Source organism: Pinus tabuliformis, chromosome Q, assembly GCF_031772625.1.
Source record: "Pinus tabuliformis cultivar Carrire ecotype Pingquan chromosome Q, CPIR1, whole genome shotgun sequence".
NCBI lineage: Eukaryota > Viridiplantae > Streptophyta > Pinopsida > Pinales > Pinaceae > Pinus > Pinus tabuliformis.
This window is the reverse complement of record NC_142296.1, coordinates 372,780,300-372,798,841: the sequence shown is the minus strand read 5'-3', so window position 1 is coordinate 372,798,841 and position 18,542 is coordinate 372,780,300.

The following is an 18,542-nucleotide window of genomic DNA, read 5'->3' as shown; positions in this document are numbered from 1 at the left end:
AGTTTAATGTGATATGCATATTATTATTTAAACTTATTTTAATGTCGTATGTCGTGGGTGGTCTCACTTGCCCAGCTTACAAAAAAAAAAACAACATAATTACAAATATAAACTATTATTATTTTATTGTAATGTGATATGCATATTATTATTTAAATCTATCTTAATGCGATATGTATATTGTGATTTTTTCCTATAATTTTTATTTTTATAATTTTATTATTAAAAACAAGATAAAACAATATTATAATACAACAAATTGAATTGAATCGATTTTTTATTTTTTATTTTCGAGTTGAGTTGATATTATATTATTTTGTTATTAATATTATTTAATCTAGTGCTTCATTTTGCACACATTACAACATCTCTCTTGTATTGAGTCACATTTAAATGTTTACACTCATTTACTAACACTACTACCTCTCTCTCCTATTGAGTTGTAGAGGGCCTCCCTGCACAATGCATATTTTTTGTAATGGGTTCAAACCTTGTTATTTTAATAATCCCACATGGACCAAAACATGCATATTCTTCCTATGGGATATTTTTTTTATGAAAATAAATTGGTTAATAAAAATTAATGACAAAAAGAAAGTTGACTTTTATATACTATTCATTTTTATTGATATTGGACTATGGCAAGAAAATGTTGGTTGGTTTTTTTGGTTCTTTTCTTTTCTTTTCTTTTTTTTCATGACTAGGTTGAGTATATTTTTTGTAATGGGTTCAAGCCTCCTTATTTTAATAATCCCACAAGGACCAAAACATGCATATTCTTTATATGGGATAATTTTATGGAAATAAATAATATAAGTTAGTTAGTAGAAATTAATGACAAAAAGAAAGTTGACTTTTATACTATTCGTTTTTATTGATCTTGGAATATCGGCGGAAAATTTTCCACTTAGTTAAGAGCTCATTTTTTGTGGACATAAAAAAATGTTTGTTGGTTTTGTGGTTTTTTCTTTCTTTTTTTTCATGACTCAGAGCCGAGGTCACAGTTAACTCATTTATTGGATGGAAGAAGAATGATCAACCCACAATGGAATGATAAATGTTATCATTGGGATTGTGTGAAGCTTGGTGGAACTTGGATGCCCCTTGGGATAGTTTAATATCCCCAAAGTAAATGTCCTTCTCAGCTCCGCCTCCGAGGTTTAAACCCCTCACAAAACAACTGGTCTAAACATCATGAGTGAACATAAGAAAATAAGTTAACAACCCTAGATCTAAAACTATCTTATTAAGAACTCATTTCCCTATGACATAAGGAAATAACTTAACAACCCCAAAACTTAAAAACATTTAACAAAAAAATCATGATTTATAAAAAACAATGTTCTTAAAAATACAATTAATTCTTCAAAATATTTATATTTTCTAAAAAATATATATATTAATGTGATCAGTTTGTGCAAGTATACCTTCAATAATGTTTAATCTTACTAAACGCTTATTTTATAAGATACTTATAAAACACATTGGTAAAATAAAATAGTGTTATTTTATTGTATTGTAGTCGTCGTCTACCGAGGCTGACGATGGCTAAAAGTGGCGGGAATCTGGGCAAAAAAATTCAAAAATCTTGTAGAGGTAGTGTTTGAATCATGTTTTTGATGGTGGAAATGGATTCAGCACCATCAAAAACGTTAGGACACCTAAAATTTTGAAATTAAATAACTATAACTTGAATTTATAAAAATCCTTGCCTGATTTTTGTTTAAATTTCAAATTTCATAAGCAACTTTTACTAATATTAAAATATTTAATCAATTAAATTATATTTTTAAATATAAAAATAAATTTAAAACTATTAAAAAAACATGTAAAATACTATCTAAAACTACACATTTTCTCATATATTATTCAATTTCAACCAAATCAATCATAAAATCTATTTAAACAGAAAAAACAAGATATTTCCTTATTAAACCACTACATTTATATTACTCCATTTGTACTTTAGGTACACCTTGAAATGCGTTGAGGCTTCGCTTGTGTATAGGTGGTCTTTGCTAATGTAATTTCAACCTCATTAATCTGCTCACATGTGATACTCTAACTATGTAAAGCATTAAAGCATGGAATATTGATTAGGGTGAGATTAGAAAGGTTCGTTTTTAAATTATTTTTATTTTTAAAATGAAGTTGCTATTAGTGTGTTTTTTTAGATTTTCTAATGTCGAAATTCGCTGGAAACATTTGAGGTAAAATCTTGATTTGTGTTATTTAAACTAGTTTTTTTTTACTGTATATATGGATTGAGCATCCTGGAAAACTCCTAGGGTACTTCGATTGCACAGATTACCCATCAAGCTTGTGATTTCAATAAATTCGTGCCCGATTTTAGAGAAACTTGACTGTAAAAACCCACCGTAAAAGCTTCCAAATTGTGTAATATTTAAACTTTTAAGTCAAAATAAATAATAATTTAATAAAGTTAGAGTTAGATTAGATATTAAATTAGTGTATAATATTTTTTTGTTTATGGGATAAGGGGTTTATTTCTCAATTTTTGTTTGTGGGATGAGAAATCGTTAAAGTTGTCACATCTCATACAAAGTCTAGTTATGGGACAACCAAGTGGTTGGCATAATGGGATGTGATCCCCTTCACTCAGTTTCAAATTCCACAGGGAGATATCTTTGGCCCATTGTGATAACGCTTAAGGAGTAGATTCCTCCACCCTCACTCAGTTTTAAACCCCATGGGGGGATATCTTTGGCCCATTGTGATAAGACTCGAAGAGTAGACTTCTCCACCCTCATCCCCTTCACTCAGTTTCAAATTCCACTGGGAGATATCTTTGGCCCATTGTGATAACGCTTAAGGAGTAGATTCCTCCACCCTCACTCAGTTTTAAATCCCATGGGCTGATATCTTTGGCCCATTGTGATAAGACTCGAGGAGTAGACTCCTCCACCCTCACTCAGTTTTAAATCCCACAGGGAGATATCTTTGGCCCATTGTGATAAGGCTCAAGGAGTAGAGTCCTCCACCCTCACTCGGTTTCAAATCCCACGGGGAGATATCTTTGGCCCATTGTGATAAGGCTCCAGGAGTAAACTCATGCACCCTCACTCGGTTTCAAAACCCACAGGGAGATATCTTTGGCCCATTGTGATAAGGCTTAAGGAGTAGGCTCCTCCACCCTTTTGAAGTTTCGACTCTTGCTAAATCATAAATTCTCGATATATGAGATGTTGGATATACTCTTGGACATACTCTACCCTCGCTATATTTGAAATTGTAACCTCTTAGAAAGAAACACATGCTCTTAATCATTAAACTCACTCACATTGTATCATATTAATTAAAATTAAAATTCGTAACTTCTACTTATAAATTAAAAATGTATCATATTAATTTAAATTTAAAATTCATAACTTCCACTTATGAATTAAAAATCGTTCAAATAAAACAATTATCTTACAAAAACGTTTTAAATATAAGTAATTATTTTTACAAGTAATTCCAACCTACTAAATTAAGCTCAAAAAATAGAAGTAATAGCATTAATTTAACTATTATCAGCCTAGATCCATCTTAACTCTGAATCTATCAAGCACCGAGAGGGATCAAATCTCTCGAGGTGCAAACCTCCTTTTTTAGTGCAAAACTTGAAGAAAGGTTTGCACACAGAGAGTTTTGATCCCTTAGGGAGCTTTATAGATCCAAAGTTAAAATGAATCTAGATTGGTTTAAGTATTAATTTTATTTTTTTAGTTTAATTTTTATTTTTATGTAATTTCAATGAGCCCAAATGTTTTAATTAATAATTTTATTTTGTATTTTCGTTTTTTAATGTAATTTGACCACGTTAAAGGTCAAAATGTTTAGATAACACAATATAACATGACATTACAAGATCTCTTTACTGGGATAGAGAGTGTCTCTCGGCCCAAAACAAAAAAAACAAAAAAATTATAATATCTATGGTATGGTATGGTTAGTAATATCCATGGTAAAGTGGGGTGAGTATCCATAGTTAAAAATCTTGTTATATTGTAAGTATTATTTTGATTGTGAAATGAGAGATTGTTTTTGGGAATGTGGTATTAATGAGCCATGTATTGGCCCATGCTATGGCATGGTTAATAATATCAATGGTAAAGAGGGGGTGAATATCCTTGATTAAAAACCATGTTATATTGTAAGTATTAAGTTTTTATGTGCTTATTAATGAAATTTAAATATGGTTACAAAATTGTCTGCTTGGGTAGTTCAATTGGCAATGGTCGTGGAAATGAAGTCTCACTGAATCAGAAGTCTTCAAATCTTGTGTTATCCCTTGATATGGATGTTAATTTATAACTACTATTTATATCTTATATATTTTAATGTGATAGAGGTGTGAATATATCTCGAAAGTGATTATAATCTTTTTTTAGATTTAATCAAAAAAATGTTACAAAATTAAATTCAAATAAAATATTTTGATTGTGAAATGAGAAATGGTTTTTGAGCATGTTGTATTGACGAGTCATGGTATTGGCCCATGGTATTATAGCTTATTTACAAGTTAATAATATCTATAGGAAAGTGGACGTGAATATCCATGGTTAAACATATTGTTATATTGTAAGTATTAAATTTTTTACGCTTATTAATTAAATTTAAATATGATTACATAATCATTATTCTATTTTATAATGTAAAATGGATCTTAACTTATTGTTCTACTTATATGTTATATATTTTAATGTAATATGTATATTATGATTTTCTTTTATCTAAAAAGTTATTCATAATTTAATTAATAAAAACAAAATTACAAGTCAAGTCCCACTACCAGAACCGCTTGAGGACGGCCTCGTTAGCAAGGCAACCAGGATGAAACCTCACGGATGTTCTTGCCCTAGTGCTAGGGGGAGGAGACATGCTATAGGGGGAGAAGACATGCTAAACTCTAGTCAGCTTAGGGTTGGTTGGTTAAGGACGGCCTCTTTAGCAAGGCGACCTCGTTAACAAGGCAACCAGGATGAAACCTCAAGGAGGTTGCTGCCCTAGTGCTAGGGGGAGGAGACATGCTAAAATCTAGTGGCCCAGGGTGCAATCTGAAGGTGGGCAGGTGGTTGACGGCTTAGATGCCCATGAGGTTTCTCAAGCCACGTGTCAAGCTTGGAGGATCACAGACAACTTGACAAAAAAACAAAATTATAATATAACAAATTGAAACAAAATTATAATATAACAAATTGAATTTTATTAGTTTTCACTTTTTACGAACACTACAACATCTCTCGCATATTGGGATCTATATTACTTTTAACCAACATGTAAATATTTACCAATCCTTTACAAACTTTCCTACATTACACCTACACATCACCCCTATACGAGGTTGTACTCTTGGTGCAACAAGAAATAAGGTCGTTATATATATCATACTTTTTTGGCGCAACAAGAAAGAAGGTGGTTATATATATATCATACTTTTTATGTTTTTTAGTTTGCCATTATTAGAATTTAATGAATTAAATTACAATTTTAAATTTGATAAAATTATTATTTCACTGTATAAATGGACCAAGCATGAAGCAACTTTGATTATTCCTATTTAGATTAAATTGTGTGATGTTTTGAGCGCGCCTAATGGTTAAGGGCATGTGTTTCCTCCTAAGAGGTCACAGATTCAAAACCAGAAGGGGTAGAGTATGTAGCCTTGGTAGACTTAGCACTACGTAGAGGTGGATCCCTTGTCCCACAAACAAGGGGGTCTTATACACCAATTTGGTGTTAAAATTGGATAATAATAATAATTCATAAAATGGTTTTTTTTTTTTTTTTTTTTAAGCTTAAAATGTGAATTCTCCTTTTCATTTTTTTGGTTAACCTAAATAGGGCTAATTCAAAATATGTATGTTCTCTCGGACTATCAGGATCTTTTCGGGATGCTTTTGATATCTGTTGTCGGATCAATCTGGTTATCAGTCACAAGATTTTGATGAGCTCTCTGCTATGTAATATGATTGTTATATTCTCTTAATATAATCTATGATGATTTTCTCTTCTGAAAAAAATATATATATTTAGGACCATTAAATTCTTAATTAAAGAATATTATTAATGTCGAGCAAAATATGTTATTATAATAAGATTGTTTCAATTGATGTATATACCAAATTAAATCCATATTAACTCTAGATTTATTAAACATCTAGAGAGACACAAAAAATAAATGAGATGCAAATCTCCCATTGCCTAAAAAAATCCAAGATAAGATGGATTTAACTTGAAATATGGTATATACATGTATATAGAGATTTGTAAAAGGTTATGATTATTGTGATGACATATGTTGATGTTAATGCTATAGATATCGGTAACACTATATCTTAAAATGCACGCACTAACAACCAATTAAAGACAAGTGACAAGATGACATTAAAATTTTATTTATTTATTATTTATTTATTTTAATGGTAAATCAGCAATACATTGGAGTAATTTAGGTAAGGCCCAAAATCAAATTTTTAGGCTACCCCTATAACATTAAGAAAGTATTCAATAACCCACAATTCAAATATAACAATAACTTATCACTTAGCAAGAGTCAAGACATCATATAAGTAGAGGATTTTACTCTTTAAAGCTTATCACAATGTACCAAATATATCCATTGACATTGATCTCAAGTAAATGAAATAACAAACTCTGCTCCCAACCACTAAAACAATTTTAATAATTAAAATTATTAATATTTTAATTTTCAATAGAAAACACAACACAAACAAAAACAAAACAAAACAAATATTATCATATCAATTTAAAATCTTTCTAAATCAATTTTTAAATTTCTAAATATTTTAATTTTCAAAATAACTTATAAATCATTTGTACTTATATTAAAAATAGATTAAAAACACATACACATTTACACTTATATAAAAGATGGATAAAATATATATATATATATATATATATATATATAAATATGATATTAACTCTTTGCAAAGACCAAAAAGAGGATAAATGGTGTGATATCTCTATAAGCTAGCTTGTTAGAATGTCAATGACATTAAAATAAAGCTTTAACTCATAATACTTAACTCATTGGTGATGGTGAGGGCAACCACTGGTATTAAAGAGGTTAAGCCTATCATATCACCATTTCCGATTATAGATCCTCTAATAAAATCAGATTTTTGCATATTTCACCCAATCTCCCCTAACATATAACTTATCACACTTTAAAAGTTGTCAAATAAAATTATAAAAAAACACATAGAAAATTGACCAATAGATTCTCAACAACCTATCACCAACCACAGCCAATCATTGCCTTCCTGCTCAACTATTATCGGATAAAGATTGAAATATCTTTGTGCTGAACACTAAAGGATCCTTTTGCAGCGTGCCCATGATGTTTCCCAGTACGATACTTACGTGGCATTTACAACAAAGACTCAACACATCATACATGCACGTATGCATGGGTGGGTTCTACGCACTCCGGAGCAACCAAGTGAATAAATCTAGACGCTAATGTCTCTTTCATGTTGGCTCAGCGAATATTTTTTTATGTGTTTTAAACCCTATTAAATGTTTGGACAGAATATTCAGTTTTTTTCTTTTAAGGGTGGGGACCATTGAACCTTTTGGTGGGTGGGAGAGAGTGAAGTAATTTTATTTTAAATATTGGTAAATGTGGTGTAATTTTAGGCCAGTGATAAAAAATGTTTGTAGGTTTTTTTAAATGGATAAATGAGAATGTTGAAGTGGTTTAGGGATGAATATGTAAAATAATCAGAATAGATTATTTTAGGGATGAATATATAAAATGATCAGTATAGATTTATTTTAAGTACAAATTTAATATGAGTAAGAGGGATTAAATTTCTTCATTTGCAAACTTCTTTACAATGTAAAATATAAAGTGTTATTTTTCATTGTTTAAATTGTATTTTTGGAATGTTAAATAGAATATATATAGCGCCAAATAAAGATCTTAACTATAAAAACTTAATCTTTTTATTTCTAATTATTTTACAACATATTCATTTTTTTATTATATCCCACATAATTTTTAACTTTTATTTTTATTTTAAAAGGGGAAATGGACGGAAGACTTACACATCCCTTCATACTAGGATGTGGAATGAGCCTCTCGATTCAATAAGAAAATAGGTTTGTATTAAGGAATTGATGTTATTTTTGTGGTAAAGTTATGATTAACTTAAATTTCTCTCAATTTTGGATTTACTAAGCCCATCAAATCTCTTCTCATTCTAAAAGAGGTTTGCATCTCAAGAGATTTGATCTAGGTTTATTTATTTTTCACTTTTAAATAGCCTATATTCCACATGAATACCATGGGTTCTCATAAACCTAGAGCTCAAAAATCACTCGTAACTTGACCAAGTCAAGTTTACCTTAACTATCTAACAAAATTAATAAAAATAATAATAGTAACGTAGAATTTTTATTTTTATTATTTTGATTTGAAGTACATAAGATTACTTTTATTTTTATTTTTATATTTTATTTTGACTAAATCAAAATATTTACATGACATTACAATATCTCTATCATATTGGATTGGAGAGCATCTCTTAATACAATTAAAGTAAATTTCATTATTAAATTTGTCAAATTGTTTTAAAAAAGAAAATATAATTTTCCATTACTTTAATAATCATACATAAAAGTACACATGAATGTAAATGATAAAAAAATATAAATATATACAAAATGATGAAAAAAAAAGTATAAATGTAAATATAAATGATGAAAAAGGAAACAAAGCACGGTGGTGACTAAGACTATCCATCCAAATTGTTTGATTAACATTGTGAAAATGAAATCAATATTCATTTAAATCAATATATTCTTATTATATATTTGTATTTGATATTATAATATATATATATATATATTATATATATATGGATTTCATTATGTTTTTGTATTTGATATTATAATATTGTTTTAGAGATTTCTTTTTTTGCTTAAGCAAGAGTAGGTCCTTCTATTCAATTAACTAGAAAGGTTACATAATGTACAGGTGTGGCCCACCTATAAGACAGGCCAACCAAAGCCTTTGTTACCGAGACAGCATCTCAAACCACGGGCCGAGGGTCCACATAACATTACAAACAGACCTCCAAAGACCAAGCGATTTTCCTCCAAAGATCTAACGGTCTAGAATCATTTCGGGTGGCTAACATGCACACCCCTTATCCACTAACTCGGACCCGATGAGCCCAATTAACCGTGTTTAACAAGCATTTTGGGTCCAGCTAGGGAGATAACCTCCGAGCACTTTACCTGCCCGAAATCCACCATACGTGCGCGATCACGATGAGGCTGTGCGACTAGCACAGAACTTAACCCTTGATTCGGACCCAAAGCTGGATTAATATCCCATCTAAATAATTTCGGGTCTGGTTTCCTTGTTAGCTTTCTTGTTGTTATCCACACGAAATGCATGGGATTGTTACGATTTCGCCAACCTGCTTCCCTTTTAACTGAAACCGTGTCCCAATGAATCAGGGTCCATAATCTAATTTTAATGTAATTAGGGACCATAAGTGTATCCTTGGCCCACCTAATCCTATTTGTATTTTCCGGCCCGAGAACCATTATTTTATAAAGTTCCATGAGCAATTTCCAGCCCGAAGGCCAAATACAGACTTTAGAGGGATACCTGACCTCCTGCTCGTGCTTTGCCATATACTGCTTCCCCCTATGGACCAAAATTCCTATGTCTCCCTCAGTCTTCATCCTACTTATTATCCTTGCTCTGATAGAGCTCTCTGTCTAAGGTTGCCTGTCTGGAACATTCTTCCCTCAAATGTCCTTGGGGAGTCCCTATCCAGTCATATCTTATATTGCTTTTGGAACAGATCATGCCTTCATTTGCTAAAATATCCGCTAATTTGTTGGTTGTTCTGTGCACATGGATAAAACTAAGGGTTCTCATGTTTTGTAGGTGGGATTGAATATGTTGATAGACTTGCAGTAACCTCCAGTGTCTCGACACTTTGTCTGGTGCTGATCCATTGCCAATTTTCTTGACCGAATTAATTATCAATTTGGAATCAGCTTCAATTATGATGTTATGTAAATTTGAGTCCCTCAAGATTTCTAGGCAATGTTCCATGGCCATGAGCTCTGCCATATTGTTGGTGGCCTTCCCCAAATGACAGTGAAAGATGGTTTTTATGAAACCCCTTTCATCTCTTATTACTCCTCCATACCCAGCCATACCAGGGTTTCCTTTTGAGGCTCCATCTATATTGCATTTCATAAAACCCTGAGGTGGAGGTTGCCAGAATTCCTTATCAGCTGTTATATGACTTACTGTCTTATTTGTACCCTGGGGGGAAAGCCCCTGCAGTCCCAAATTTAGAAGTATCTGCTCCTCCTAATCTTGAGGTTGGTTATCAGGGAGGTTTTTTAAAAGGGTTCCTACAGTCTCTTTGAGTTGTCTAATGATCTGAGTCATGATGCTCTATGGTGACCCATTCCTGTTCTTGAAGATTCTATTGTTGCGTTTTTTCCAGACATCCCAGATTATAAAGCCTGGAACCAAAGCCCATGCTTTGTTGATTATTTCATTTGCAGAGAAATTTTTCCTCCAATTCTTCAAAGTACTGGTGATGTTGCCAATGTCCCTATCTGATTGTCTAAAGATTGAAGCCACCCAATTCCATAAGGTGGAGGTGAATGGGCATAGGTTGAGAAGGTGTTCCATAGTTTCTTCCTGTGATTCACATAGCTGGCATCTGGAAGGACCAACTACCCCTCTTTTCTTGAGGTTATCCCAAGTCAGAATTTTTTTATGTTGCACTAACCACATGAACAGTTTAATTTTCATCCAGTTTTGGTTCTGCCATAGGTCCTTCCATACCTTATCAGGGTTTGGGAGGTCGAGCCCCAGGGCTATTCGCTTGGCCTCTTTGAGGTTAAATTTGCCTTCATTGTTTTTACCCCATCTTAGTTGATCTGAAGATGTTGATATCAGAATCTTTCTCTGATCCAAGATGACTGTAAGAGCTTCTGCCTGGGCTTTCAATGGGGAGTCATCACTGTAAACTAGGTTCTTCCATTTTCTCCATTTTCCATCACTTCTTTCCTGATCCCAAAAGTCATTTACTTTGAGTAACCCTTTTTCATCAGTTTCATTTTTGAGATTGACAAATTCTTCTTTTAACAGTTTAGGTTCCTGTTGCCAATTATCCTCCCAAAACCAAGCTAGGTTTCCATCTCTGATCTCCTAGAAACTGTGTTTCTGAACTATGGCCCTATTCTCCCAAGCTTTGTTCCAAATGTGGGAGCCTTTGATGAGTCCAGACATCCTAATGTAATCCCTTTCTTGCCAATTGTTTGCATATTTCTATTTCCATACTTTGGCCCGAGGGGAAACCGATTATTTTGGCCATCGCCACCATAGTTTTGCCCCCAAGACTTTGTTTAGGGTTTCAGGGTCATCAAGTCCCAAACCTCCATGTATCTTTAGCTTGCATATTTTATCCCAGGCTACCAAAGCCCATTTCTTTTTCTCTTCCCCTTTTCCCCAAAGAAAATCCCTTTGGATATTTATGATGTGTTGCATTACTCCTTTAGGAGCTGGAAGGACTGAGAGCATGAAGATGGGGACAGTTTGTAGGATAGCTTTTGTAAGCACTAGCCGTCCTGCTATATTCAAAGACCTATTAGTCCATTTCCGGACTTTGTCCTGTAGTTTATTAGTAATTGGCTCCCAAACTGCCTTGCTTAGAGGTTTGTCTATTAGAGGTACTCCCAAATATCTAGAGGGTAGCATTTCTCTTTGGAAGCCTATAATTCTGGTGAGGTTTCTCTAAATAGCAATATCAATATTAAAAAAGAAAATCTTTGATTTGCTTAGGCTTACCTCTATCCCCGCAGCCAAAGCAAAGTCGTTTAGGATTTGTTTGAAGGCATAAGCTTCCTTGACTGTGGGTGTGCCCTGCAGCATGGTGTCGTCCACAGATTGTTGATGGGTCAAGGCATCCCCATTTAAAGTGAGTTTGAGACTGTGGATTTTGCCTTCTCCTTTGGCATATTTAATCACATTGCCTAGCCCTTCCATCATGAGAATAAAGAGGAAGGGTGAGAGCGGATCTCCTTGTCTGAGTCCTCTCGAGGGCTTAAAGGTCTTGGATGGTGAGCCATTTAGCAGGATTGAAAAACTTGGGGTGGTTACAAGGGCCATTACCCATCTTATCCAGTTATGGTCAAAGCCATATGCTATCAGAACTTCCTTGATGTAAGCCCAGCTCAGCTTATCATAAGCCTTTTCTAGGTCAAGCTGAATAATCATACCTGCCTGCTTATTGCTCTTAAGTGAGTGAACCACCTCGTGAGCTTGAATGATGTTATTAAGAATTTGCCTGCCTTCCACATATCCAGTTTGCTCCTCAGACACGAGAGTTGGGAGCAGGGGCTTAAGTCTGTTCGCAATTACTTTTGAAATTATTTTATACACCATGTTGCATAATGCTATGGGTCTAAATCTGTCTGGTGTGATAGCATTCTCTTTCTTTGGAATCAGGGCTATGAAAGAGGTGTTGAGCGCCTTCAGAACAGTTTTGTTTTTCCTTGAGTCCTCCACCACATCGAGGATATCTTGCTTGACTATTTCCCAGCATGCTTTGAAGAAGTCAACATTGAAACCATCCAGACCTAGAGCTTTCCCATTTTTCATTTCTTTGATGACTTCGTTGATTTCCTCTTCATTCACTGGCCTATTAAGATTATAATTGTCTTCTCTTGTCACTAGCTTAGGATTATGCTTTGTGAAGTCCTTGATAAATTGAGATCTGTCTATGAGAGGCTCCTCAACTATGCCTTGGAAATGCTGAACCAGAATAGTTTCTATTTCTTGGTGTGTAGTGAGCTGTTTTCCTTGAGTATCTTTGATTTTTGAAATCCTGTTATGTGACCTATGATCCATGGTAGATTTGTGAAAAAACTTTGTGTTCCTTTCTCCCTCTTTTAACCATTGTACCCTTGATTTTTGTTTCCAAAAAATCTCCTCTTGCTTGCATAAGCCTTCCCATTCTTGTTGAACATAATCAACTTGTTCCTTACTCTCCTCAGTGAAGCCCTCTGTAATGAGGGTTTGGTTAATTTCCTGTAGTTTCCGTTCTGTTGCTTTTTTGGCTTCGAATATATTGCCAAATTCATTCTTATTCCAATCTTTAAGCCTTTGTTTGACGTGTTTCAATCTCTGATGCATAAGGAACATTTTAGTTCCCTGAACTTGAGTATTTTTTGTCCACCATCTTTCAATATTGTTGATGAAGTCAAGATGGGTAAGCCAAATGTTTTCAAACCTGAAAGGTCTATTTCTTGGAGTTCCTATAAAGGACGCTTCAAGTTGAATAGGCCAGTGGTCCGAGCCTCCAAAAGGCAGTATCATTGCTACCAAGTTATGGCCTGTGAGGATGAGGTCCTCTGAGATAATGAATCTGTCAAGTTTAGAGGCCACTTGAGATGCTCTTCCCCTCTTATTATTCCAGGTAAAGATGCCATTACTTGTCTCTGTATCTACAAGCTTCATGTTGTTTATGAAATTTTGAAATGCTATAGAATCTCTGCCTAGTGATCTGGTCCCCCCTTTTTTTTTTTCCGATAGAGACTTGATCATATTGAAGTCCCCTCCCAGAATCCAGGGGATACTCGGATGTCTTCCTCTTAACTCCTCCAATGAGGTTAGAAGTCTAAGTTTATCTTCCGACTTTTGTGGACCATAAACATTTGTGAGCAAATAAACTTCCTTGTCTCCCAAAGGTTGGATGACCACTGATAAATAGTTCCTGGATGCTTCAGCATCTAGGATACCAAGTTTCTGACGGTTCCAAAGTGTGAGAATTCCTCATGCTGCTTTGTTTGATTTAACTTCTAGATATTCATATTTGATAAGCCATTTGCTATGTATCTCTATTATTTTGTCTACTGAACATTTTGTTTCCCAGATGAAAATCATATCTGGTTTTTCTTCTTTCATTCTATTTCTAAGATTTCTTTGTTTCCTTTTACTTCCTAGACCCCTAATATTCCATGTTATGAGCTTCATTAAGAAAGATTTGTAAATGAGTAACTAGTTAGGTCTTTCATCTTACCCGAATTGATCATGAGTTTTCCACACTCTATCAGCAGCTCATTTTGTTTTTTCCTACCTCTTTTCTTGCCTGGGTTCCTAGGAGCTAGTCCCGATGTTGCCTTCATTGTTTTAACCCCTTCATTGTCCTGACTATCATGGTTTCTTTTGGCCCCCGAACCTTTTGCCTGAGTTCTCCATAGGAATAGTTGTTGCACTCTATTAAACTCCTCTTGAGGTAGCGAATCCATTCCTTTGGTAGTTCCCTGCTCCAGGAACTTTTCCAGATCTAGATGCTCCCTATCAAGAATATCCTGTAGTTCATGATCCTCTGTTCCTTCTTCACTTGGGGTCATCTCTTGGTCCCTGTCAAGCTCCATAGTGTTCGACAGATCCTCCTTTTGTTGGTTGTTTTCAGGTATATCCTCTATGCTATCTTCCTTTTCCTTCTCTGTAGGGTTGTCCTCTAGTATCTGGTTCGCTTTATCGTGCTCCTCTTCTTCTTCTAATACCTTGAACCTATTCTGACTAAACTGCTTTTCCTCGTTGATTTTCTTTTGGTTCTTTCTCCCTCCTTTACCTCTGCTCCCCACTTTGTTAAAGCTTTCAGTTTCTTTCCCTGAGGTTGCTTTAGTTCTGCTTTCCATTTTGTTTAAAGGGCAGTCTCTGAATAGATGCCCATGTTCATGGCATTTGCGGCATTTGAAAGGAACATGCTCATAGTCCACCGCTTGCACCCATTCTTCATCAAAAACTTCTAGAATTATTTCATCCGGTAGAGCTCCAGAAAGGTCCATCTCTACGCATATACAGGCAAAGGAGGTATACTTTCCTCGCATTGTGGCCTCTGATATTTTTAAAAAATGCCCTAGTTTATTTCCTATGGCTTTTAATGATTCTGGCTGCCAATAATCTAGAGGTAGGGAATAGAGCCTTACCCATACCGAGACCGAAGTGATTGTCTCACTCTCTAGGACAAAATTTATCACCCAAGGCCGCATATAGAGGCCTGCAGCAGCATAGAAGTAAGGCCCTCCTTCAAACACCCTATCTTTATCCTCTATGTTTGTAAAAACTACAGTGAAGAAACCCTTGGATCCAAGGTGCAGATCTATATCCCCCTTAGGTTTCCAATGATACTTTATCCATGCATGTAAAGCCTTCTCCGTTGGCCATAACCCCATGAATTTACAAATAACTGCATAAGTCGCCATGTGTTCCCTATGCGCCTGTAGCATTGGATCACTTAACACCACTCGGGGTGTGATGGTTGCCCTAGGCTTACATGGTCCAGTCCGATTTCTGGTGTCAGCATTTTGATTATCTCCTCCTATTTGCTTCTCTCGTCTGACTTCTTCCTGCGTATCTTCCTGCCCCTGTGAGCTTCTGATTTCCTGTTTCCCTCTTCCTAAAACCCCGGTTTTAGCCCCCAGTGGTTTCTTGAATCGATTAGAGACTACCTGACTGTAGGAGGGAGTGGAACTCTCCCCCTCTTGCCTCTCCATGGTGCCTAACACTGATCTTCCGCAGCAAACCCTAGCTCTGCATGTTTTCTACAAGTGCCCTCCTCCCATCTTCTTTCCTTGGCAAACAACTCAATATTGTTTTAGAGATTTCACTTTTATTTGTCAAGTTAAATTGATTTAAGTGGATGTTTTATCATTTTACAGTAAGTTATTTATTTTTATAAAAATATTTTTTTAATGTATGGAAAAATACTTTATAATTTAGTGGAAGAGATTTTATAATGCTCAATTAAAAAGTAATAAAAATAATATATTGATTTAATTTTTGGTGATTGCTATGACATGAAGTATTATGTAAACAAGGTCGTTTAGCTAGCGTTGCGGTTTAGTTTAATAAAATATTTTAATGTCATAATGTATCGTATATATTCCAAACAATAATAAAATTGTAAAATGAGTTATATGAATATTTGTTTAATTTTTTAATATAATTAAATTATTTTTTTTTGGTAGATAAAGGTTATATATATATATATATATATATAATTGACATTGAAGAGAATGATAACAAGTTAATAATTATTTATTTAATATTGAATGATGACAATTTTTTTTTATAATGCTCATATTATAGTACACATGTCATGTCATTAGAGTATAGATTCATATAATGAGAGTTGTACAAATTGTACACATGTTATTTTTGTTGAAAATGCAACAAGATGATGGAGCTTAGTGGAAAGGAGTTGCCTTCACTAAGTGGGCCCGCAGGCTATTTTTGGCACAAAGTCTATTTTTAGACATATGGATCATGGTCTATGAGTTGCATGATGCTATTTGTGGATGATTGGTCATGTTGGTAAAAATAGATGGACTTCTATTTTTAGACATATGGGCGGATTCTATTTTTAGACTGCCAGGCTAAAAATAGAACAGTTGAATATTATTAGCTCATAATAATATTTGGACTATAAACATTATCTTATCCTCTTGGAGAACTTCAGTTTGAGCTATAGATGTGGCACATGCAGTTGTCAGAAGGAAATACACTTTTCTTGTGGGTCAGTTGAGCTATTGCATGGTGGACTTCAGTTAGAACTCATGTGGTTGAGTTTGGTGGAGTTGATTGAGGAGTTGATGGAGTTGTGTTCAGTTTGACTTGGTTAAACTAGTTGTATTTAGTCTAACTACAGAATACACTAGTGATGAGTGATGTGAATTAATTATTAATTAATTCACTAATTATTAACTCATAAAGCAACTAAAGAATACATCAGTTAACTCAGTGCATGGACAGTTTAGTGGAGACAGGTGTTAGAGGTTGAGATTGCTATTAGTTGTGACTATAGTTGTGCATGAGATTTTGCACATGCATGGATTGAGTATTGCCAATGAGGATTGTGTGGTTCAGCCAAAGAAAAATGAGTTTGCTTCAGCCATTCATCATTATTCTCTTGCAGGATTGCGCAGTGGAGGCAGGCAAACAGTGGAGGAGATTTGAGGCTTCAGATCTGAGCTAGTTTGTGTGTAACAGGTGGAGATAGTACTGAGTACTTGTGAGGAGTATTGTACTATGTATTGTTACATGTTCTCTATCATTATAATATACAAATAGTGTAGGGTTTTCAGCTGTATGCTTTCCCCGGGTTACATACTGTGTTAATGTGTGCATGCGATTGATGTTTCATTGTTTTTAATGCAGCTAAATTGATGATCAACGTAGAGGAGGTTATGTATTGTACATGTATTCCGCAATAGTGTATAATCGGGATAATCTCTGTGAATAAGTGTTTATTATTCAAAATTTCTACATGGTATCAAAGCTGTTGATCATCAGATCTACTATTGAGAAAGTGTTTACATTTTATTTCTTCAGGCAGAGTCTGTAATCGAGCCAGGTAGCCTCTGGATTCATCCTTCCTTTGGAAGGTGAGATATCCGGTAAAAGCCCATACAGTCAATCTCTATACGAGAAATACTTTGTTCTCACAAATTTTAGATTAGAGGCGGTTGAGTTTTGAGCTAGCGGAATTCGAATTTGCAGCAGTGTTTTCTTAGTATCAACGTGGCAATGTCTTTCAACGGATTGCGATTGGAGTATGCTCTTGAGGGCAGCTCGAACTATATTGCATGGGAGGACAGGATGGAGACGGTGTTAGATGATAATGGGCTGAAGGATTTCATAGAGGCTGAGGTCCCAAAGCCTACTGATACTGCGCAAGTTGATGCTTGGCAAAAGAAGACAACAAAGTGTCTAAGGATTCTGTTGGAGGGCGTGAAGGATCACATTGTGTCCAGCCTGCATGGGAAGGCTTCTCCATACTTGATGTGGAAAGCGTTGACAGACCTATTCCAAAGCAAGAGCGATCAGAGGAAGTTGGCGCTCAAGGATAAACTTAGAAACATTAAATGTGAGAAGGGAAACAGTATGCCCAAGTATCTCACGAAGTTCACTCAGTGCAGGGATGAGCTGGGAAGTGTGGGGGTGACTGTCGATGATGAGGACTTGGTGAGCTTGGCTCTCCTTGGTCTTTCGAAGAGTTGGAATTCCTATCAGGACTCTGTCAATGGTCGGGAGAAATTGCCAGGATGGGAGAGACTTTGGTCAGATCTTGTGCAGGAGGAGATCAGGCGGAATACCAGGGACGGATCTTCATCAAAGGGACTTGATGAAGAAAATTGCGCTTTGGCTGCCAAAGCAAAGAAGGGGAAGAACAAGAAAGCTTCTCATTCCGGTGCGAAAGGCAAGAAGCAGGACATGTCCAAGGTGAAGTGCTTTCACTGTCACCAGCACGGACACTATGCCACTAATTGTCTGCAGAAGAAGAAGAACAAGCAAGCTGCTGGATCTGCAGCAGGAGAGGCCTTAGCCTCGCAGTTTGAGCTTGATTTTTCGTTGATCGCATGCTTGGTATCAAGTGTGATGGGATCGGTATGGTTCTTGGACAGTGGTGCGTCTTTTCACATGACAGGAGATCGAGATTTGTTTTCTGATCTGGAGG